A 25,897-nucleotide genomic window follows, 5' to 3' on the forward strand; every position below is an offset into this window, starting at 1 on the left:
TTGAACCACCACCGACCTTTCCGATCGACAAGCTCAGCGTCTTCAGCCCTGAGCCACCTAGTCACCTGGGCTAACCCTTTCTGGATGACTAGCTGAAAGAATATGCAGCAGAAATGGTTCAGATTGGGTGCTAACATTATAGTAACCAGGGGAGCGAGTCGAGAAGAAATGCTAAAACAAAAATAGAACGTTATTTTTTCTTGCGTGTATTCGAGTATGTATCTTATAGATGCACATATCCATGTGTACGCACACACACCACTTATTTTCTGCCCTAAGAAGCTGAGAGTTGTAGACTCCGGGAGACTTTTCAGTGGTTGCAAGGCAAAAGAAAAGCTAGGTTTTCGTTTGACTGCCTTTCAGCCGGTTCTGTCCAAAGGAAAGCGGTAACGCAGGAGCTCCCTCTCCACATAAACGCCGAGCCTTCAGCACAGCAGAGTCGGCCCTTGAAGACAAATTCGAGGAGGGGGGAAAGAGGCGTTCTAGTGGGTGGGAGAATCCATTCAGCCTCCTAAATCGGGGTCGGAGCCGAGGGAGGTGGGGAATTTCCCTTGGCCTTCCAAGCGTCCCCTGTTTCCAGGAAGGCCGGTTGGTACGCGCGAACCTGCAAGAGAAACGGCGAACTCCTCGTCACCTTCCAATCCAGGAAAGCGCATCCTCGACCCAGCCAGCTTTCCACGGAGAAGGGGTGGGTGGGAGGGAAACCTGTTTGCCACCCCTCCACTCCGTGGTGTAGAAGCTGAATGCGGTAAGCTTATAGGGGAGGAGCAGCAGATGACTTCATGCAGCAGGACTGCCGTGAATTTGGTATCAGCAGCTGCAAGCTGTTTGCTGGGCAATGACTGACAGCGGGAGTCCCCCCGGGCATCTGCCTGGCAAGCCCTCCTTTCCTGGCGTTCTTTTAAAAACCTCAGCCGCAGGGGGCGGCTGGGCCATAAGCTGCTGAAAACAAGCGCCCATCGCGCCGCTTAAGCCGCAGCCAGAGGCCAGGCAGATGCGTTAAATAAATCGGTCGTCGGAAAGGTGAGTCGACGCGCGCACGTTGTTCTCCTCCCGAGGCGTAACTAAACGGCCTGGGGTGGGGGTAGGAAAGGAAAGGGAGCTCGCGGGGGACGGGAGACAGGGAGGGCGTAGCACGTGCTTGGCCAGAGACGTGCGAATGTGGTTCGTTAACCCGCTCGAAAGAGGTTGCTGGAAAGCGGGAGCTAATCGAGGAGCGTTTCACTGTCGGAATCCAAGCCCGGATCCCCGCTACCTTCCCTCGGGCCTGCCAGCCGCCTCCGCTTTTGTAAAGGGGGTGAGGGGGGTCGGCGGCTGGCTCCCCCGCAGAGCAGCGGGTGCCTTTGCAGCCGAGACGCGCGTCCTTCGGTTTTCAGCGGCGAGGAGCCCCCCACCTCGGCGACTTTTCGCGCGCAGAAGGCGCCTCCCCGCGCCCGAAGGGTCAGCGCTTGTTTTCTCGGCTGCCTAAAAATAGTAGCGAGTCGGAGGGGCGGCGGGAGGAGGGGGGGAAGGGAGGAAAGCCGGGAGGAAGGTTAGTGGGGCGAATCCTGGATTGCGCCTCCTCGGAATCTCACGTTGCTCCGATGAAAGGCATCCGAGGTGGTCGGTGGGATCTCGGCAGGCAAAAATAAACTCCACCGGGCTGGCTACGAAGCTTAAACTGCGTGACTTACGTTAACTCTACGTTGATAGAAAGGTAGGCTGTTTACAAGGGTCGGGTTCAGGTTTCGGGGGTGGGGGGTTATTCTTAATCATTCCTCCTCGATCTCACTGTTGTTTTCTCTCCCCCGGCCCCGATTTTTTCATTTTTCCTGCTACCAACCCGAGAGTTGCTCTTAAAGGTTACCTTACCTCCATTTTTCTCCTGCACAAGCAGCCATTTTAATTCATACACATAAATTTGCAGTGCTGGTGGATATAAAGTATCGGTGAGTGGTTGATGGCGTGTGTTTAAGAACCTGTTCTCAAAAAATGTAATTCCCCAGACCCGTGGTTTAGCAAGATAACTGTAAATGTATTGGTTGAATGGGAGCGAGCATGGGATATGTGCTCTCCTTTATTAGATATACAATGCTTCATCGACCCGATATAGAATAGATAGAATATCAACCTTTTGTGGAGGAGGCTATCTGTACATTTGGAAAAGCGAGCCCTACTCCTGGGTGCTGAAGAGCAGATCTGGGCTGCATAAAATCAGATGGCCACTAGGTAGCAACAAAGAGTTGACTTTTGTGTCTCTTTGTTGCCTTCTAGCGTTCATCGGTGGGTTTTTTCTCTCTCAATAACCTTAATCTGCCTTGAAAAAAATTCCTGAAAGCCCTGTCAAATGTAAAATTGTCATATATTCAGTTCTGAGTTGAATAATTTTGTCTAGGCTGGGTTGGTAGCCATCCATTTAATTTAACATAATAATTCAATTCATAGAGATTCTCACCAGCTACTTTTCTATAAAGATTTCTGGGCTCCTGATGCTAGCTGTATTCAATTACAAAAAATGTGCCAAGAAGCAGCCCCCATATTTATTGTTGGATCTTTCAATATTGAAAGCAGTTGGATTAGCCACCGCCCCCCTCTTGGTGGTTGTCTGGATGATTTCCCTTCAATAAATGAAACTGTTTCCAGCTTGAAAATGCACTTTGTGCCAGAATGTGAAACGTGTTATGCCAATAGTCTGCTGAGCATCAAGGAAGCTTCCTCTGTTTGTTGAAAGCAATTAACTAGGAATAAATAATTAGCATTTGTTCTGGTTAGCAAAGCTAGAAAAAGGAAATGCTTACTGGAAGGCATTGCTAATACTGCCTAAATACCACATTTTACTATTCTTTCAATAGTGAAACCCTCTTTCATAATTTTCAACCCTCTTTAATCCAAGGAGAATAAATCAAATGTTATCTTGATAAAAATGAGAATTAATATGATACAGAAATGATTCATGTTCATAAATATATGCTTAAGTATCTTAACCTTCCTCCTATGGTGCCAAAGACATGGGACTCTACATGTAGACTATTACAAAGCTTTGGTTTCACACCAAAAAAAGTATTGTTCATTATTTATCCTTAATATAGGTGTTTTCTAAATAATTGAGAAGTTTTAACATGAGTGCTTATAATGGAAGCCTACATTGAGGAGTATAAATCTTGGCTATTGTGCTTAATTGTCCTTCGTTCTTCAGTATACACCATGGTTCAGCTGATCTCATTAATTTACTATTAGCTCAGATAGTTGACTAATGAAACTTTCGTTGGAACTGGGGTGTTTTGTAGGAGTTTATGTAGTTAAAAAAGAGATGAGGAAAGAATAGAGAGGAAATTCAGATGATGAGAATCCTGAATACATAAGCTCAAATAAAAGGAGGCAAATTTTAATTCTAAAATGAAAGGAGAAGCTGTAAAGCAGGGGTGCCCAACCCCCCCAGGCTATGGTCCACTACCGGGCCTTGAGTCATTCAAAACTGTTACATGGAAGGAGTGGGCGAGACTGTGAGTGCACACATCCCCACTTGCATGAGTAGTGAGTGTGCATATGCACTCCCATTTGTGTGTACAGTGGGCATGCGTGCCAACCATTTGTGCAGAGCCATTCCCTCTTCCCACCACCTAGCTGGCCAGAAAGGTTGGAGAACTCTATGATAAAGAAATAAACCCAGGGCTGCCAGAATTTATATGGAACCCTTGTGCTTCTAATTGTTGCACTACATGCAGAAAATTCCTGCAGTATTATCAGTGAGGTGATCTAAGGTTATTTCATAAATATACTTTGATTGAGGGATGAACTATAGATGCACACAGATTAAGTATGTGTTCAGTTAGAATACCTTGCCTGACCCAACTTTTAGTTCTGTACCAGAGTATTTAGAATATATATTCTGAATTAGGTATCATGACTATTACAGCGTACCTCCTACATTCATACTTGGAATAGGTCAGGGATATCCTAAGCCACCTTTTTGTGTTGTGGAAACACTAGGATTGTTGAGACCATACGTGGAGAACCCTCATAAAATGGTTGCCCTAAAATTATACGTTACACAGGACAGAGATTACTTGAATGCCAAGTGATTTCCTTGATCAGCTTCTCTAGGAGGAAGTTCCCTTCTATATCTGCTTACCTTTGTCCTATTTCTGGATAGGCAGACATATCATCAAATTAAGTGCTAGGCACTGCAGCGTCCTATTTTAGGCATAGCATTTGAGGAATTATTGGGGTGGAAATTCTGCAGGCAGATGCTTTGTTTCATACCCTGCTACTTTCCTTTTAAAAAAGAAAAAGAAAAGTCATGTGGAGTAGGAAGCCTGGCCAGCACTAAATAATTATTTACAGACACAGTAGCAGCCAGACATAGGAATCCAACAGTAGCTTGTCTATTTGGAGATTCACCTTGTGTTATGAAGATAAAGGTAGCACTGGACAAGGCGAGGAACATAGATACGACCGAACTCTCCATATTAGATTCATTGCCTGGCCTCACTTAAGAGACATAAAAATAACTTTATCTGCTAAAAAAAACATTGAGAATATAACTCCTCATGGGAAACGTGTAAGGAATTTCAATATATAATATTGCATATATTAACCGCAGCTAGAATCGCTTTTGCTCAAAATTGGAAAGAGAACAACATCCTCTCCGATCTAATGATAATAAGAAAGGTACTTGAATGTGCAGAGATTGATAGGTTAACCTTGGAATTAAAGGATAGAGAAGAATTGGAATATTATAAAATCTGGAATATATGGTAAAATTGGCTGGAAAATGGACATAAAACTACTATATAAGGATTTATATATAAGTAAGATATATAAGCCTTCCATCTTTTGAGGTCACTGAAATGAAGACCCAGATGGTTGGGGACAATGTGCTGATTCTAAACTGCTTAGAGAGTGTGGTAAAGCATAATGAAGCGATAAATAAGACAAAGTGCTATGCTATTGCTATATAGCAGTGATGGCGAACCTTTGGGGGGGGTTGTACGCGGGCATGCCACACCCATAATGCCTGACACCTGCACGCATGACCAGTGTTCCCCCTCATTTTTTGCATGCTTTTTTCGCCCTCCCCAGGCTCCAAAGGCTTTATAGGAGCCTTGGGAGGACGAAAACAGCCTGCCCCCCCCCCCAAGGCCCTCCGGAGGCTTCAGGAGCTTCCCTGAAACCTCTGGATTGCAAAAAACCTGGCCCTATGGGCAAACTGGAAATTCAGGAACGGACTTCCACTTTGCTGGTAGGGCCGGTTTTAGCCCTCTGGAGCCTTCAAGGGCCTTCTCCTACGAACAAACCAGAAGTGACTTCCAGTTTGCTGGTAGGGCCATTTTTAGTCCTCCGGAGCCTTCAGGGACCTTCAGGAGGTTTCCCTGAAGGCTCCGTAGGACAAAAAAAACAGCCCTATGGACAAACAAGAAGTGATTTTTGGTTTGCCCGTAGGGCTGGTTTTTTGTTCTCCAGAAGGGGCGGCGGAGGCTGTTTTCACCATCCCCAGGTTCCTGTAAAGCCTCTGGAGCCTGGGAGTGTGAAAAATGGCCTCAAAAAAAGGCTGAAGTTAGCTGGCCAGCACACACATGTGCGCTGCCAGCTGACAGGGCAATGCCTCACGTCCCCTGACAAATGGCTCACGTGCCACCTCTGGCACACATGCCATAGGTTTGCCATCCTGGCTATATAGTATCAATATACTATAGAAAGAATCATCCTCATCCGCTGAGTTCCTAGTTTCTAAGGAAAAAACTAATGTGTCTGACATTTACCCTTTTCTTATAAGTGGCCTTCCACAGTTAACGTGTATAGCAAAGGTAGTGTAGGGTTTTTGGACTTGGACAAAGAAGATTCGGCTTCAAGTCCCTATTCCCTTGAGTTTCTTATATGGCCAGTCACACATTCTCTCTTGAAGCAACAGGACAACAGCCTTTTCACATTGTTAATGGTTTTATTTATAAAATGAAATAGCCATCAAACTTTAGTGTTGTTTTATTCAGACTCCCTTTATATATTACTAGACTCATAACAAGCCCTGATAATATTCAATGTCAAAGAGGCAAAAATTCAGAATATCCAAAAAAGGACACTTTTTGACTAAAACTGTAGTCTACATTATAGAAATATAGCTATAGAGAAGCCAAAATCCAAGTCAAATATACCACAAAGTTGAAATACAAAGCTATTTTGAGTATCATAGGCATACCAAGAAAAGATGACTTTTTTAGAGTCTTTGAAATTAAATTAGTTACTTGATTTTTTCACCTATTTTGGTCATTTGTTGACATTGATTAATACACAAAACCAGAGATTAAAGTGAAAATTGTGCATTATTTCTTCTATAAATTCAATCTAGGTAAATTTCGGGTGTCAGCCCATCTCATGATTCTTGTGGCCAGGTGGATAAGCTACAAATTCAGGTGCTTATGCATGCCAAGTCCAATAATAGCATTGAGAAAGAGAGATTGGATAGAAGTTTGAAAAGCTATTATTCATTTCTGTTTTTAAAAGCAGGCTTCATGTTTTCTTGCTACCTTTAACCAACGTAGCATCCTATGTCATGCTTGACAGATAATTTACTTGTCAATTACATGTAGATTTTGTACATTGTGCTTAAGGAACTGAGACAACTGCAAGCAAGCACAGAAAAAAGGTTATTTTGTTAGTTTTCTTTCCGGTTTACCTTGTAGTTGTGGTCTATGAATCTGGATTTATCAGTCTGCTTATGCTATATTGTTACTTCTATTTTAGTGGAACTTGGGAGTTGGGCTGAGGTAACTGTGAAGTTAATTGCCATTGGCTACAGGCACATGGCTCAGTGGCTTAAAGATGCTGCATTTGCCAACCGGAGAAAATTGGCTTTCTCTACTCCAGAGATTTGAGTCCTGCCTCAGGTACTGCCAACATAGCAGTTCAAAAATGTGCAAAATGCAATTAAACATGTGCCAGTCTGATGAGTAAAAAACTAATAGTGTTTCATGCAGAAGCAAGGAAGTAAGTGGTACCAGACCTGACTGACTGAGAGGCAAAATTGAAGGAGAAAACCCCCAGATGACACCAACTCTCCTGCAGAATGCTCTTAGTCACTCTATGCAGAGCTAGTTGTCCCCCTGTGGTGAACCCTTGATAGCATACAGGCGCAAACTGAACAAGCTAGCAATCTTAGGCAGCCAAATATCTACTCTGTGATAGCATTGTAGGTTCCTGGGTTTCAGTGCACCACCTCCCTACGCTAAGTAAATGCCAATTGATTCCCAAGTTCAAGTCTCAGATATTGTTTTTAACTCTTTAAATTACTAACGGCTTAAGGCTGGCTAAAAAAAATACTGCCTGTATTATGAATCTGCCAAATTAATATAGTCTCATTACATGAAAAAAACATTTCATGAGCCTGCGGGAGATGGCTTTTATTGTGTTGATATCAAATTCAACATGTATGTGTGTGTGTATACACACACACACATGCAGTTATAGATAGATAGATGATAGATAGATAGATAGATAGATAGATAGATAGATAGATGATAGATGGATGGATGGATGGATTGTTGGATGGATGGATGGATGGATGGATGGATGGATGGATGGATGGATAGATAGATAGATGATAGATAGATAGATAGATAGATAGATAGATAGATAGATAGATAGATGATAGATAGATAGATAGATATGTAACAACTACTTCACCAGTGAGCAGAAACACAGATAGAGATGTTTGTGGGAGGATAAAGAGACAGAGTCATTTTGCAGGAGAAGAAATGAAATAATTTTCATGTGGATATTAAATTAAAAGGTCAGTTTGGCTCAAACTATGTCTTGAACAGAGGCTTACTATTTATGTCTGTAACACCACTTCCTAGATGTTTTAGGAATTCTTATCATTTGGGTTAAAAAAACTTATCTCTTGTTACATGTTTGTAATAAATATGACATATGATTTCTATTAGAATCTTACTTTAATAAAGATAAGCATTGATTATTAAACCATAGCTATTAAGTATGACTCATCAGCTCTAAAACATTTCTTTTGAAAGAACTCCAGAATAGTAGAAATCAGAAACCAAGTAGTTGATTTCTTCTCACCTAGATTTTCCTGTGCTATCCTTAAACAGAGTAAGTTTTAATTAGATGTATATTATTTTATATTATTTATATTAGTTTTAATTGTATATTATTTATTGCCATCTGTACTTAGCTGTAGCTATTCCTAAAAACTTCCTTGATGTCTGAGAGCATAGCTGGATGCCTCTCTCTGCATATTGTTCACACATTGTGCATAGTTCATTTGATTTTCTGCTGACCAGAATACATTGTTGGAATACTTTTCTCTTTTTCTTTGTGTAAAATGCTGTATGTAGGTGCTGATGTTGACGCAGCATTTGGGCAATCAATGGAATCATTGTGTTCACTAAAGAATAGAAACTAATGATTCACATTTTTTTTTCTTCTTAGCATTTTCTCACAAGTGCAAGGTCTGCTTCCCCCTCCCCCCATAAATTGAATATTAGTCCATTGCTTATGACAAAAAATGACCAACTGACTTGTTGACGGAATCTGGCATGGGCTGAGAAAGTGACTGACTCAAAGTCACCCAGTCGACTTTCATGCCTAAGGTGAGACTAGAACTCACAGCATCCTAGTTTCTAGCCTCAGGTTTTAACTATTGGACCAAACTGGCTTCAAATGATACAAAGTAGAATCTGCACCCCAAAAAAATCTTATAATGAGAAGGACAATGAACTCCTTAGCAAATGTTGCTATGAAATCAAAAGAGCAGATACAGTTCTGTAACTAGAGACTTGGTAAAATTGAGGGTACATAATCATAGCACAGTAGTTATCATTCTTATCAGTATAATCACAGACTCACAAAGTTGTTAATTCATTTAATCAACATGAACCATGTGTGACAATAGTCTTAAACTAAAATGATATGATCATGTTGTTTGTTATATGCTTCAGTGGCTATACATAATAATTTGTCCTGTTTCATCAAATATTTAATTATCTGCTCAAAGTGACAGTCAGAAATCTACATATTACTAAAACTCTCATTGTCTTGACCTTTATCTCGGCAAAATGGTGTTGTTATAGGCTCACAATTTTTGAACTATTTGTACTTCAAATGGGTTGATTTGTAGAATGTGTCCAAAATCAGGAGACCCATGTCTCCTGATCATGGTCAGAACATTTTGGGAAAGTTGTGGCTGCTTCATTGTTACTGGCTGCTGCTGAGATCACGTGATCTTCATTTTCAAAATTCTGGGTCTGTTTCCCAGTCAGTCTCACAATCTCTTGTCTCCCGCCCCCTCCAACCAGCTGCAGTCACTTACTTGCCTGTTGAAAAGGAACGGAGAATGGAATAAAGGAACACAGAAGAAGGAACACCCATAAACCCTTCCTGAACCATGCCACTCTCCTACAAACTTCTCTGTGCCACTCCCATGGTTTCTGTGTCAGTCATCCCCATGCATGCCTTCAATGACCTATGAAGCACCTATTTTCACATATCAGTGCAATTTTCTGACTCACTCCACCCCCCTGTGCATCTTTCCTGACTAAAGCGGCACCTCTTGTGCACCTTTGCCAACTGACAACCCACTATACCCAAACCAATTGTAATGCCTCTTGGGCAGCCCCACACATCCTTACAGCCTGCACTGCCTCCCCAGGGATGTCACATCCCTGAATGGCACGGAACCTCCTCCCTTGCTGCAGCCAACTCGCCATGAGACAACTTTCCATAGCCAAATCGCTGTGGCAAACACACTGCAGGACAAGAGTTATACTGATATCAAAGAAATGGTGGAATAGAATCATTAAAGAAAGGATATAAAAGGTGGGGCAAAATGAAATCTGAATAATAAAAATTAAAACATTTTTTATTTATTTTAAATAATTAAATTGAATTGATAAGTTGTCCTGCAGCAAGTTGGCCATGGAGTGCTGGCCATGATGAGGAGTACACAACAAGAAGCAACTAAATGGGAAAGTGGAGATAGCAGGATTCTATCCAGTTCTTCAACTATCAGGCTTCAGGACCTTGGAGAGCAGATATCTATTCCTTCATCTCCTAGCACAATTGAGATGCTTTGGGGAAGAAGTCAAAATAATCTTTATTCCTGAGATGTCCTAAGAGAAGTATCAGCTTCCTCATGATGGGAAGCATTCAAGGCATGATAGGAAGTAGGGTAAGTGCACCCAGGATCTTTCAATTCACTATAGTTCATAATAGGCAGTTATTCAAGAAGAAAAGATAGAAACGGTCTCATTATCAACAGAGACTACCGTAATATGGTGAGTCTATGAGACAGGTTTCTTTGTAATAGCATTCAGAAGATAGAACTTCTTTCTGAGAGAAAATACATTGATTCTACTGCATGCTTATAGGTCCTTCCATAGATTATAATACTATTTGGTTTACTTTTGTTATGTGACTGTGATAGTATTATATTTTAAATTGTATAGTCCTTTGAGGGCTTTGCAGCAAAAACACAATTTATGCAAATTCAGAGCAAGTTTAATTTGCTTAAATGTTCTTCATCTGACACACGAATTAATAGTTAACTGATAATAGCACACCTAATTTTTTGATCCAGGCATAAATTCATAATTTCCAAATTACACATTGTTCTAGACTTACAACTATTCATTTAGCAATTCTTTGACATTACAACAGTTCTGAAGTAGTGACTTACAGCTGGTCTTTGTGCTTACGACCATCACAGCATTTACATAGCTATGTGATCAAAATTTGGTTGCCCCGTAACCAGCATGTTTCAGCCTTCCAAGTTCATGTGATTGTCATTTGCGATCTTCTCAGCCAACTCCCAACGAGCAAAGCCAATGGTGAAATCTGAATTTACTTAATAACCATATGATTCACTTAACAACAGCACTGATTTATTTAAGAACCATGGCAAAAAAAGTTGCCAAATTGTGTATGACTATTAACAATCCTCTTGCTTATCAGTAAAAATTCTGCTCTTAATTCTGCTCCTAACCGCTCCTAACTACCAGTAGTATTTAATATGTATTCAAACAGATCCTTAATCTAGAGGGAATGGTACAATTCAATCCACTCATAATCTGAACCAAAACTTTAGCATGTCCTCCAAAGATGACTGAACTGGGAAGTGGAAAAATATTTCTTAAGGGTCAGTCACTCCAAGGATTTGTTTGTGAGAAAGTTGTTTTCTTTTTCCTGAATTTATTTCAATGTAATTTTTGTGTTGATTGCCAGGCTTCAGATCACAATCAGTAAATTAAAAAGTCTCATTTAAATCATAAAATAGCAAGGCATGTGAAAAATACAATCTTTCTATTTTTACACTTGTCAAAAATGCACTTGGAGAATGTGAAATGAACAACAAGATCAAGCTCAGAATTTTAAGTAACCTCCCTTTGTAATAATTTCTTCAGGCAAGTTCTACCACTGGAAAAAGATTAAAAGAGCAAGACCTGGATTTCATTTGGCCTTTTTTTAAAAATATGCAAACATAGATGGTGTTGATAGCTTTCATGTGCATGAAATAGTGATCATAGAGTCTGCGTCTTCATGCTTTAATAATTTTAGTCCTAGGAAAATGGGCAACGTTGATGCATTTCTCAAGCTCCGCACAGTTGTCCCAAAGCAGCCTATTTTCTCATTTGATGCTCAGCCATAATATTCTGTTTGAATCACTCAATTTTACTACATTAATTACTACATTAATTCAAGCATTATGTAAGCTCATCTTTTAGTGATTCCAATTATCAGTAAAGAATTGAATATAGTTACGTCTCTCAATAAAAGGGGAGGGTATACATTTAAGTAAACACCAAATGGAAGATGCTGGAGGATTCCAGATCACCTTTAAAATTAGAACGTTAGTTTTTGAAATTAAAGATTTCAAGAGTACAACATACTATCCCTCAAACCCCACATTTCTCAATTGTTATCTCAACATACCTGGAAGTTGAGAGAGTTGGTTGAAGAAGTCTGAGGTGAAAAGGTAAGAACTTGAACCTACGCACCACCCATGTCAGATTGGCTAATCATTATTTCAGAATACAAATAACCTCTGTTGGCATTGTTGTACTATATATCTTACCTTAAAAATTTAAGAAAATTCAGTAGAGAATTGTATAAGGTAGTTTGGTCTACTTCTCTTTACTCACTGAATTTCAGATTGACTTTGGAACCATAATTGATTTGAGTTCTTCCTGTATTGGAGAGGTCTTAAGCTTTCAGCCAATCATGGAAATGTTAATCATTTTCTATTTTTAAGATAATGTTTCTTCTGACAAAATATACATTATTTGGTTATGGAATTTTCTGTATTAGTATGTGTTGTATGTTTATATATTGTACACATTAGTGTACTTGTTATAAACATATAGCATGAATGCATTGATAGGTATTATACATACAGAGTTAAATATACAAATTCTGTATAACATTAAATTCTTTTTAGACTTTTGATAGTGCTAAATTTTAGGGTGAGTATAATATGTATAAATGGTTCTATCCAAGTAATTACCATCTGGATACATGATTCTGTTTATTTTTATTTTCGGAATTAGTTTAAGATCTTTTGTGTATAGTTTGTTGAAATAACGTTGTTGATATTATGTAAAACAAGTCTGACATTGATTATGCATTCATATTTTGCTGCTGAATTAGGTGAGATACTGACATTTTTTTATTTTCTTAGGTCTTTAGACCTGCATTAAGCAAAGTCATGCTTGTGGAGACAGTAATTCAATTTATTTGTTCCAATCCACGTCAATACATACAAATTTCTGTTAAAAATGTTTTCTAGTTTAAAAAAACAGTGAACGAAGTATAGGAACCATATAAATCAAAACAGATAGTTCAAATCTACATCAATAAATGTGTTATATGAAAAAAATATCTGGTTCAGGTGGTTAATTCCAGAAGGCTTGTTGATTTTCTGGGAGGGGGGTAGAGTGAGAATTAATACAGTAGTGGAGGCAGAAGCCTTCATGGAAGAACACGAGAACCTCCTAGATGAAACAAGAGACAGTGCACAAGACATGAAGGGGGGAGGAGCCATGGCTCAGCCAACAGACAGGGGAGAAGAGACAGCAATGAGACTTAGGTCACAGAAATGATTAAAAAACACATTGCAATTGTCAATACAATGAAATGGTTAGAAGTGATATAAAGTATGGTTGAAGATGTTAAAGAATTTAGTATACCTAAACTGCTAATATGTATGTAATAATGATATTTTGATATATATAAAATAAGAGAGAGAGATGTAAGACCCCGGGGAAGTATCACCTTCCGTATGATGTAGCTGTTAAAATCTTTCTCCACATTTATGTACCCTTTTCCCCAAAATACTTGAAAAAACCAATAGAACATTTTTTAAAATAAAATAAAATAAATGTGTTCTGTTATTTTTGGAAAGTTGTCTGATTAACCTATCTGTCAGGCTTCTCCTAGCCAGTTTTTGAAGCCTCAGAAGCAATAATTGAGGAATTCAACTCTCTAATAAGTATAAATACTTATCATAACTGAAGAAAGCTCTTAAGAAAGAGAGAGAACCAAACTTACCTACGAGATAGCAGAAATCTTTCCATTTTGATTGAGGAGGTCTAGATCAGGAGCAGTTTGTAGGGCTCAAGGACCTATAGCGATGCATATGATTGAACTGCACACCAGTTGTAATGTGTGACTATTCAAGGGTTATTCACTTATTAGTTCTGATATATCTGTCAGACATATGAATATAAAGATATTTTTTAGAAAGCAGGTTAATGAACTGCTTATTTCCTTTCTATACATACAGCTCTGTACAGCTTTCCAACAGTTCCAGATACTTTTGTTCAGTTTCCTTTTTTTTAAGGTATGGTTGTTGAAAAGGTGGTCACACTATAACTCCAGAGGTCCCTGGAGAAAATTATTTGGACCTGTTGCACTTGGATTTCAGACCAGGGCATAGTTTACAGCCAACATTGAACTTGTCAATGACATTTGATAGAGACAGATTGAGGTAGTGCAGTCACCCTAGATCTTCATAAATATAATCTTTATTGTCATTGTACTTAAATACAATGAAATTGATCTCTCAATAACTTCCATTACTATCCATCAACCAAATTTTACAAATAAATAATAATAAAGATCCAGTCATTAACACTTGTTCAGCACAGTTGTAAGTTCCAACAGTTGCTGAACAAGTGGTCATTAAACAAGATCACCTGTAATTATATAACATATCACCCAATATTTGTGCTATTACAAACAAATAAGTGAATCCACTTCCCAAATGAATCAGATTTACTTACAGTATCCATTTTAAGAGAGTATGTTAAAAACTACACACATTGCTATTATTCTATTCCATATAGCAGTAACATAGAATTTTAATCCCGAGTCTTAACTAGTGTGCTTTTAGATATCTGATTCATTAACTTTTCATTTTGTGACATGGTTAAAACTTCCAGTAAATTACTGTTATCAAAATGAACATTACATCAAGATTAATGTGTATCTTAAAAATGATTCCAGTGTTAATTCCCGGTAGATATTTTAGACAGGTAGGTAAGTTAATGAGAAAATTTTTATAGCAGGCTAAGATCCAAGAATGTATTCAGCTAAATTTTGATTACTATATAATTTAACTTACCAGATTCCCATGCCTTTCAGTCTTTCCTCCCTCCCTCTCCATCTCTATGTCTGTAGGCAGTGGAGAGGATGGGTAAAGATATATACTTATATAAGATATTACAATTTCTGTCCTCCCGTCTATTTGGAGAACATATGGCCCTATTAAAATTATTTATGTATTTATAAATGTTAAAGATAACAATGTGATATTGAACTATGTTCCTAAAATACGGATTTTGCCACTTTGTGGCAATTTTTATTTATGGCAAGCCTGAGATATGATAGTGAGGATAATTTTAGCTAATTAGAAAGTTATTCTCCTGATTTTAAGTAGTGTGTCTAGGATATACCGTATTTTTCGGAGTATAAGACGCACCTCCCCCTCCCCCCCCCCCAAAGAGCATGGAAATGTTGGTGCATCTGATACACTGAATACAGCCATTTTTTGGCTCTCTGAAGCCCGGCCCCCGCATCCCAATTTTGCAAAAAAAAAAAAAAAAAAACAACTGGTGAAAATGGGCCACTTTTCACAAAAACAGGTGTTTTTGCCTTTCCCAAGCCCCCAGAAGCACTCTGCCGGCTGCAGCAGGGCTGGGGGAAGGCACAAATACCCCCATTTTCCACAAAAACAGAGGAAATTTTCCCTTCCCCCAGCCCCTAGGAGGACTCTGAAGGCTTCAGCAGGTCTGGGGGAAGGCAAAAATGACACTGTTTGCAAAAAAGGGTCCGTTTTCCACCCATTTTTTTGCAAAAATGGGGATGTTTTTGGCTTCCTCCAGCCCTGCTGAAGCCTGCAAAGTGCTTCTGGGGGCCGTGAAGGACAAAAATTATTTTCTTACTTACCTCTGAAATTTTGGTGCGTCTTATACACCTGTGCAGCTTATAGTCTGAAAAATACGGTAAGTTTGTTTAAAAAATTCCATTTTGGAAAAGTCTTTGTTCTTAAAATGACAAAATAGTATACTATGTCTAGATTGCTTGCCAACTGAATTACCTGTACAGTTATTTATAGTTTATGGATATTTTTGTTACATCATTATTATTTTCACCTTTAGTTTATTTTAATAATGATAACATATTTATATATTTTCATCACTGAATAAAACATTATCTTTTTTACATTTACTTTTTCCTTTTGTGTTTTTAATTCCTCTAAGTGGGTGATAAAATGCACAGTCAGTATATGATGATTGCTGGAACACTTTCTAGCATGCTATGTAAGGCCATCAGTAAGACGAACAAAGGAAGCAAATGTTTAGAAGTTTTTTCCCTTCTGAAAGAAGAATTGTGTGAAGTTCTTGAATCTTCAGACATTTCTTTATCACACCCAGATGCTTAATTCAAACCTGTATCTCATTTATCTCTGCCCCTTATATTTACTTTATGGCATTTTGTATTTCTGTGATTTTTAGAAACTAGCTCTGTCATTGTTCACCATAAGCATTCTTTCTCAAAGGAGATTGGTTGGCCCTACTCATTTGAGAGATCGTCCACTGTAACTAAGAATACTTATCTTGTCATTTTTATGTCATTTCTTTCTGTATATACACATTAAAATCCTTTATTATCCCAGTAACAAGAGACTAAGATTAATGTTGATTTATTTTTTACTAACAATATGAACAATATAATTAATGAATATTGATCAGAAACCATTAATGCTGGACTGCTAGCATTATTCAGCCACCAAAATAGGGAATGTATTGGGCAAGATGATGGTGTAATATCTCCTAAAGAGGTCAACCAGGATTTCATTGCTTTACAGTATGTATAGGCTTGATAAAATAAGTGCTAATTTCTGTCCCCTTTAGAGGTTGGAAAGCCAGCATGCCAACATATTTATATCCTGTGGATTGTTCATAATAAAATTATATTTTATGCTCAAGATTTCCAGTAGGTATCCCATGAGGCTCCCCACTTTAGAAATCTTTATAATCTTCTAATTTCTGGTAAGTGCAACAGTCTATATCTGTGATGGCGAACCTATGGCACGCGTGCCAGAAGTGGCATGCAGAGCCATTTGTCCTGGCACGCGGAGCCATCACCAGTTGCTCTTCCGGGTTCAGGCGCAGCAGCCAGCTGGTCTTTACGTGCATTGGCGTGCCTGAAAACAGAAGAGGAGCCACCTGGTGCGCACGGACATGCCAGGAAAATGATCTTGTTTTCAGTGTGCACATGCACGTTGGCCGTTTGGTGATCTGGTTCCTGGCGCATATGCGCACGCAAAAAACACCAAAAGGAAGAGCAAGGGCCGCGCTTGAAAAAAGACGTGGAGAGGGGATCCCGGCCGTCGCTTAGTAGAGCAGAGCTGTGGTCGGGATTGCCCTCCCTCCCCACCCGAGTGGGCTTCTTGCATTGCCCTCGCCCTCCAGCCCATGGCTCATCTGCAGTCCAAAGGGCTTGGCCAGCTCGGGCACTCCAGAAAAGCAGCAGCAGTGGCAGCCACAAGGGGAAGGGCAGGAGCGGCCAGCCAACCCCTGCAGCCACTCCCACATCAGCCAGAAGCGGCATTGTGATAGCCGCCAGGGACGAGGAGGAGGCGGTGGCAAGGACAGGGAAGGGCTTCCCTCTCTCCCCACCCAAGTGGGCTTCTTGCACGGCTCCAGGCTGCGGCTCTGATGAGGATCCATGGTCCGGAGTGCTGCCGCTTCCAGCGGGATACATTCTGATTTCTCCCCGGCAGCGATAGTCTCGCGCCGGGGCAAGCATGGTGGCTCCCAAAGAGAATGAAATGGGCGCAGCGCTCTTCCAACAGCTGAGGAAGGAAGAGGATCCGGGCTTTAAGAAAGCCTCCGGAGACTGGAGAGGACAAAAAATGGCCCCAAAGGATCTGTTTCTGGCTTCCAGAGGGCATCTAGGAGGATGGGGGAGGCCATTTTGGCCCTCCCCAGGCTTCAGGAAAGCCTCCGGAGCATGGGAGAAGGGTGTATGCGGTGTACGTGCGTGTGTATCACGTGTGCATGCACAGTTCGGTGGGGAATTGAGTGGGCACGCGGGGGGTGCAGTAGCGAGCATGCACGCAATTCTGGCATGCCATAAAAAAAAGGTTCTTCATCACTGGTCTATATCAAGGGTAGGATATCCGTTCCTTCACTTTCCCTTGCTAGGGGATGCAGAATCAGTAAAAGAAAACGTAGAGAGGCAATTAAATGGTGGTTGGGAAAAGATATGAGCCTGAGAAGAATTGGCACTTGTATATAGTTTATCTTTTGAATATTATAAAGTTTATTTCCTACACTCTCATATTTGAATACTAAAGTATACAGACATCTGCATTTCTATTTCTGTTTTATTTTTATGTTACCCCCACCCCCAAATTGAGGCTTAGAAAATATTAAATTGGGTAATTTGAATATGTTTCCATTCAAATTAATTTATACACAAGGGCTCTTTACAAAATATTTTATAAATAACTTATGTTTCTCAATGAGTTCCAAAAAAACCAGATGCATTCACCAATGCTATCCTGAAGAAAGCAAGAAATATTAAATGTAAAAACACAATATGTCATAGTACAAAGCCAAATGCTTGGGCTGAAATATGCTCATTTGTCATAAAGTGGCAAATTCTGTTATTGAAAAGTAAACTAGTCCAAATTAGAATTCTACGCTTCTAAATAACTGTTTCATCAACTCATTCCTATATCACAGTGCATTGAATAAAAGAACTCAGATTACGCAATATTTTTGCAGAAATTTTTCTTTATCTAAAACTATCACAAAGAAGTTGCACATTAAGACAGGGTACAAATCTCACTTTTGGAAACAAATCTACCTTATGAAGGAAATAATTTCTTGGATACATACATAACCTATTAATTTCTAGTAATTGCAACAATCTATGTCAAGACGTACATACATGAAACCACAATTTACTTCATTAAGGATTGCTGATTAAATCACAATTGGTTGTGTCCATTCAATGCACATTATAAACATGCTTTACAATATAAAGTAGCCGGGCTTGCATAACACCAGATAACACCAGAACAGGCCATTCTTGCATTATACTTCCTGGAAGGCACTTGGCTATTGTCAGGAAGATATGAGGAAGCTCTGTCTGCAGATATTACAGGAGAGAGTCAAAGTACATCCAACAAATCATTGCTTGTATCTTGGCAACCAGAATGAAGGGAAGAAATCAGTCTCATTCTACTCATTTGTCAGACCATTAGTGTCCTAGTGCTGTGATCTTGCATACTTGTCTTGCATACTTTATTTTTATTGCCAGTATTGGTGGACAACTGGTTAGAGCAAGACAGGTTGATAATACAATTGATGCAATACATAAAAGACAGAAGAGTTATATAATTTTTCGTCATCTACTTTGAGCCTCTAGAAATAACAAGCTACAAATGACTGACCAACTACAACCAATTTGTATTTGTTAATCATAGAGCTATGTAGAGACTAATTCTGGACTTTAATTGAACAAGGAGTTAAATACTTTCAACAAACATCATTTTTAAGGTGCACTTATAAATGTGATAAAATAACTGCCTGAAATACTTGAAGGTTTTCTCTGATTTCTTCATGTATCAAAGAAAGGGTGAAAGATGTATTTCATCAATGGTAAGATTTTAAATAACATTTCTATTTTAGCAACTGTTGCTAAAAGTGTCTAATAAAGTATTCCTTGCATTCTCATTAAATAAGCATGAAATCTCTATAAGTTTACACTTTATCAGAAATGTTAAGTTTCTCGTTGTTTACTAAAAGACATTAAAACAAATCCCTTTTTTCCCCCAATGTGATTTAAATATAATTTCATAATGGCTTTTGTCCTATGCAATGAGAAGAACTGTAATGATCCGTGTAATAAAGCTGGAAACAGCAAAAGGCCTTTCTGATGAAATAATTGCATAAATTATACCACAGAGTTGCCTAGCAACAGAAGCAAAGGCATTGCTAAGCTAGCAATAAATAAAAACCTCAACAGTATAACTATTTGAGTTGGGAAAAGACTGAGAAAAGCATGTAGGATTTTGCTCCAAAAAAGCTTCTTATCTTAATGGACTATCTTATTAATTTATTCTTGAAGGAGACTTATCCACTTACTTCTTTAAATGAGCTTTCCTTTAGTCAGTACCTCTCAAATGTATTGGACTTTGCTGTACTTTGAATGCCCTCTCTGAGGAAAGTGGATAATGTTAGTGGTATCCAATTCGATTAGTTAATCCCACTTCCCAGGGCGTTTTGTACCTTATATGCATACTCCTAGTCAATTCAGCTACAATATGTCTTTTCCCCTGCTGCTGGTTTTCATTTTTCTGTTTTGTTCTTCAGTGTGTGGGTTTTTAATCTTGCTTCTATTTTTTTGGGGGGGGGGGACATTTGCCCAGATAATCCAGTTAACAACAAAATTAAATCACTCCAGGTAGCAGATCTGTTAACTATAAGTAATGTTCATTATTTAGCAATTGGATTATAGTTGATCTGGAAAACATTAGGATGGTCAGACTTACTTGAAGGATTATTATATTATAGATAATTCAAGGTAGCCAGCATACCTAATATTCTTTTCTTCTCCTATTTTCCCCGCAACAACAACCTTATGAGGTGAGGTGGGCTAAGAGAGAATTACTGGCTGAAAGTTACCAAACTACTTTTCATGCATAAAGTAGGACTAGAATTCACAGTCTCCTGGTTTCTAAGTTGGTGCCTCTACCCAGCAGGATCTCTTTTATAGTGGAAATTTAAAAAGAAACAGCTTTGATGAATCACTTTTAAATAGAAAATTACATGGACTATCCATGTAGAAATCAGAAACTGAGCGTTAGCATAACAAAAAGTTTATTTTCCTCAAATATTTTATGAGACGATCAATAAAAACAAATGTAGCTGATATGACTGCAGTAGCTTTTGATTTATTGCCTTTTTGGGATAGCACTATAAATAATTATTCTTTGTGTTATCTTTAATCCTCTTAATTTATATTCTTGCTAACCTAGAAAATATATAGTTTTTTCCAGTGAGGAAAGTGAATGTGGAAAGACTGCTATATTGTATGTCTTAATTTATACTTTATATCAAAATAGTAAGGTACAGCATCTCTTTAGTTCAAATCTGCCACACATTACAGGGCTTAATGTAAAGCAGGGGCTCTCAGATTGTAAATTAGGATACACCATTGGGCAGCAAGCAATGTATATGTCAGAGGTGGTATTCAGGTTCTGATCAGTTCTGGAGAACCGGTAGTGGAAATTTTGAGTAGTTCGGAGAACCGGTAAATACCACCTCTGACTGGCCCTGCCCCCATCTATTTTCTGCCTCCCGAGTCCCAGCTGATAGGGAGGAAATGGGAATTTTGCAGTAACTTTCCCCTGGAGTGGGGAGCGAATGGAGATTTTACAGTATCTTTCGCCTACCACATTTTTGCCACAAAAATGCAATACTCATTTGAAGGGATAGTGATCTTACAAAGTTTGAAAACTCCAGATCTAGTGCAGGTGCACTGGAAAGCATATCATGAGGAATAGAGACAACTGTATAATGTCATTGCACACACTAAATTGTAAGTAAGGAGATTAATTTAATTTGATTAATTTAAACAAAAATACTTCTCCTTATGTAAAGCCACTAATCTTTGCATTTTAATCTGAATAGATTAAGGACTTTCCAGCATGTGCAACTTTTGAGTTGTAATAATTGGGGCAGGTCATATATCAAACCATATCAAATACTTGTTAACAGTGGGCCCAGAAGTTAATTTTAATAGTATCTGCCTCTATAGATAGATTATTTCTAAAAGATACTATGAAAGAGGAAAAGATTTTACCTGACAAGATTGAGGCTAAATTGAAAGTGGTTTTAAAAATGACAGGTTATAAGAATAATATGGAAAAAGATTTTAAGAAAAAGTGATAAGTTACTAAAATTGTCCTTATACTTGTGATGAAGAAAAAAGTCATTTATTTACTGAGTTATTTCAACTACACTCTCATTGACTTCAACAGTACTCAACTTTTACCTGAGGTTCTTATTTTCAAGTTTCTTAACAGGATGAGTTCAATCTATTAGTAAGTCCAATATTGCTATCCTTGTGAAGTGCAATTAATTTCTTACCGGCAATTTATCTGGGTAGTGCTGACCATGATTTCAGAAATAAAATATCTTCCATTGATACCATCTGTATAGCAGTTGCTGTGCCGTATTTTTTCCCCCTTCCTTCCTTGACTGATAACATGGATAAAAAGAAATCTACCTGAGCCTGCACGTTCTTGAACTTCCAGTGCTATATTTGTTAGCACACATTTGTGCACTTGTGTGCATTTAATTCATCTGTTGATGGCAGTTCTTGTCACACTAAGTGATTTCATATTTTGGATGCATTGGGCTTTATTTCTGAGTAAGCGAACATAGAATTGTGCTGTAAAGTTGTGCTTTTCAAGATTTTCTATTGTATATCCTATCAGTCACACTATCAAAGAATTTCAGTCTTTGCCTATATTTGAGTACATATACAAGTAGTCCTTGACTTACGTACAACCAATCACTTAACCGTTCCACGTTACAACAGATTCCCCCAGAAGCTACCTATGACCCAGTTTCAAAGTTATAGCTACTGTGGTGCTCCTGCACTACATCCTTACAACCAACCATAGGGATGCTGCAGCACCCATCTCCCTACCCATCCCAACAGGTCCCTTACATGCCTTTGGCCTGCTCCCAATCCAGCCACTCAGCCAACCAAGTGAGCCTAAAGTTAGCAGCAGAAGTTACCGGTGGGAGTGGGGCTATTATAGTTTGTAGGCTGATGCCTGCTTCCCATTCAGACACCCAAGGGACCCTAAAGCCTTACTCCTATGTTTCGTTAAGATAATTTGCAAGAAATATACACATAATCCTCCATTCATAACAACCATTCATCTTGTGACCTTTAGAAGTTACAACGACACTGCCAAAAAGTGAGTTAGGACTAGTTTTCATACATGACCGTTACAGTATCGCCATGATCAAGTGAACAAAATTCAAGTATTTGACAACCGACATATATTTTGATGGCTGTAGTGTCTCACAGTCATGTGGTCATCATTTGTAATCTTCCCAACTGACTTCCAACAAGCATAATCAATGGGGGAGGCCAGATTTGTTTAACAACGGCATCATTCATTTAACAACTGCAGTAATTCACTTAAGTGTGGCAAAGATGGTCATAAAATGGGGGCCAAACTCACTTAACAATTGCCTTGCTTAAGAACAGAATTTTGGGATTCATTTGTGATTAATAGTTGAGGACAACCTCTCTTACTAGTTGAGAACCATTTTATTAAGTGTATAAATTCTATCTTCTGGTTTTCCTTACATATTTCATGTTTAATTATGTTAATGTATCACTAAGGATTTCTAATAAAGGATTTTTCCTGTCTGGCACAGCAAAGTTTAAATTGCTCTAGGGTAGAATCAAATAAGCAGCAACAGTGTCATCTCCGGGGCTTTTATGAACTGATGACAAATGACTTTGTTCTCACATACACATTTCTGTATCTACATAAGTGCCATGAACTGATTAACCAAAGGCATGATGACAAGACAGTACCAATGATTGCACAAATATAATATTATAAGAACTCCAAGAAGTAGATTAAATGTCAGACAGTCCTGGTAATATTATATTTATTGGGCCATGAAGAATTAGAATGTGCTAAACAGGTAATGTGATCTGTAGGCAGCAAAGCAAGGACATTTGGTGCTTGAATTCTCAAATAAATTAGAGGTAAGCTGGGGTAGAACCTCAGAGTTCTAAGAGTATTGTTTTGAGGATATCTCAGAATGATATCAACACTTTAGAAATAGGCTATTCTTTCTTTCTGATTGTGGCAGTTTTTCAAACTTTCAGAAACATACAGAAATCTTGGATGATGTCTAAGCAAAATCCAGGTTGCTAAACAATATCTCAGCAAAATGTTAACAACTGCATGTGGAGTCCTCTAAAGATTTTGTGGTGCAATTTGATACACTGAGTCTTAACAAAATCTGTTGTGATCAATTTCAAATGATCACACAATAAATTGGGAACTGAATCCAGCCAAAACAAACACACTGTTGGTGAGTACAATGTTTGGTCTTAATCTGGTTTGAATGCATTTAACATTTCTAGAAATTGGGAAGCCTTTGAGATAGCATGAGAAAATTAGTATTTGTTTCTGGAAAGAAATGGAAAAGCTAGGAGAAATTGTAAGCACATTTGCAAAGATTCCATATAAAAAAAGTAATTCATACAGTTTTCGGAAGTCTCCGGAGTGCAAAAAAACAGTCCAAGGCGCAAATCGGAAGTTCGGGAACAGACTTCTGGGTTACCCGTTGGTTTTTCTCCCTCCCGAGGCTTCAGAATATCTGGAGCATGAAAAACATCCCAACGCACAAACCGGAAATCAGTTCCCAAACTTCCGGTTTGCGCATTAGACCAAATATCAGCTGACCAGCACACAGGCAACGTCTCGTGTGCCTTCAAAAATGGCTCCGCGTGGCACAGGTTTGCCATCATGGACGTAACACAAAATGTGGGCTTGGATAATAATACCAGTTTTTAAATTTTATTTCTCAATATCATTTTAATCCTTAAACCAGGATTATAGCTATAGTAGAAAAACAGGCTGTGTAAATCCTAGATTTACCAATTTATGTGCAATTCTACTGTATCTGTTCCAAAACAAATGTGAATTTACGAAGTTGTGCAAAATTAAATATAAATATTGCATTGTTTGCCTTATGGCAAGATAAATGTTAGCTTAGCATATGACAGGTAAATGATCAACTCAGTGAATGTCAGATAAACTCCAAATACGGGGGCAAAGAGAAGCACTTTCCTACAACTCTGCTGCATTAGAAAACCCTGATATTATTCCTGTTTCAGCTGTTATTTTGTATAGGGAGGCTTAGCAATATAGTACCAACAACACACTACTTTGACACTACCTCATCCAGGGCCCAAACTGAAATTTAAGCTAATTTTAAAAACCACACACAGTCAAATGCATTACCATTCTCCCAAGGTAGTATCATATTTTTTGGACTATAAGACGCACCATGATTTTGAAGAGGTAAGTTTTTTTAAAAAAGTTTTTGCACTCTGCAGGCGTCCCAAGCTCTCTGCATGTCTTGTTTTTTGCACCAAAACAAAAAAGAGCATGCAGAGCTTTGGGAGGCTTGGAGTGCTGCTGTGGGGCCAAAAATGGCCCTTTTTTGCTCGTTTCTGCCCTCCCCAGCCCCCAGGAACACTTTGCAAGCCTCCCAAACCCTCTCCACATCCATTTTTGCAAAGCGGGTGGGGTTTTGGTAGGCCAAAAATGCTGTATTCAGTGCATAAGACGCACCCAGATTTTCACCCTCTTTTGGGGGAAAGGGGGGGAAAGGTGTGTCCTATACGCTGAAAAATATGGTAGTTATTTTCCCATAATGATGATTGTTAATATTATTAACAGTTATTGTCTACCCAACTCTATAGGACCCATATTGTCTATGCAGTTTTCTTGACAACATTTTTTAAAAGTGGCATGACATTGCTTTTTTTCCCTTAGGCCTGAAAGAGAATGACTGGCCTACAGTCACCAACTGATTTCATGTTTAATGCAAAGCTACAACTCTTGGTCTCCTGAGTTCTGTCCCAATACCTTTAACCAGGATGACTATGGTCAGTTTGTAGTCAATAAGCTATTAATGTGGGATTTCTTTTTTATTCAGGACTTGCCTGTGTATATTTCCTTATAAGGAACAATGGATTCCAAAATACTGATGAATTCCATTGTATTACCTGTGTGTGTGTGTGTGTGGTGTGTGTATGTGTATGTATATGTATATGTATATATGTATTTGTGTTACAACCCCTGGTATGCCTAAATATGGGAGGAAGGTCACTACTCCCTCTTTCTGTCCTTCATATCCCAGTAAGGGTATGGCTTGCTGATGAGAGCTAATTAGCTCGAAATAGATCTATACTAGTCTCCCTTTATTTATTTATCAGTACAAATACAACATATATATATATATATATATATATATATATATATATATATATATATATATATATATATATATATATATATATATATATATATATATATATATATATATATATATATATATATATATATATATATATATATATATATATATATGTTGTATTTGTACTGATAAATAAATAAATTGTACTAATTGAACTCCTTTCCCATTTTCTATAGATTATCATAATGAGAGGAAGTTCAGTTTTCACTTATTTTTGTATTAATTACAGCTTGCTACCTAGGCAAAATGTGGCTAATCTTTTATTGGGATAAGGAAGTAGGACATTTTCATAATCCACAGGT

General features: G+C 38.6%; 1 protein-coding gene across 6 annotated transcripts in view; it reads left to right on the top strand.

Annotated features, from left to right (window-relative positions):
* Positions 1-515: 515 nt before the first annotated feature.
* The window catches only part of PKIA (cAMP-dependent protein kinase inhibitor alpha), a 39,872-nt gene continuing 14,490 nt past the window's right edge, over positions 516-25,897 (top strand). Inside the window, exons 1-3 of one of the 6 annotated variants that reach the window (XM_081952430.1) lie at positions 1,738-1,928; positions 6,567-6,622; positions 6,721-6,863. The gene's annotated coding sequence lies outside the window, so the exon portion shown is untranslated. Of the gene's footprint in view, positions 749-771; positions 1,024-1,103; positions 1,697-1,736; positions 1,929-6,566; positions 6,623-6,720; positions 6,864-25,897 lie in introns of those variants that run through there. The other 5 variants (XM_081952428.1, XM_081952429.1, XM_081952426.1 and 2 more) reach the window with 5 other exon arrangements.

Source organism: Natrix helvetica (assembly GCF_964273705.1).
Source record: "Natrix helvetica genome assembly, chromosome: 4".
Lineage (NCBI taxonomy): Eukaryota > Metazoa > Chordata > Lepidosauria > Squamata > Natricidae > Natrix > Natrix helvetica.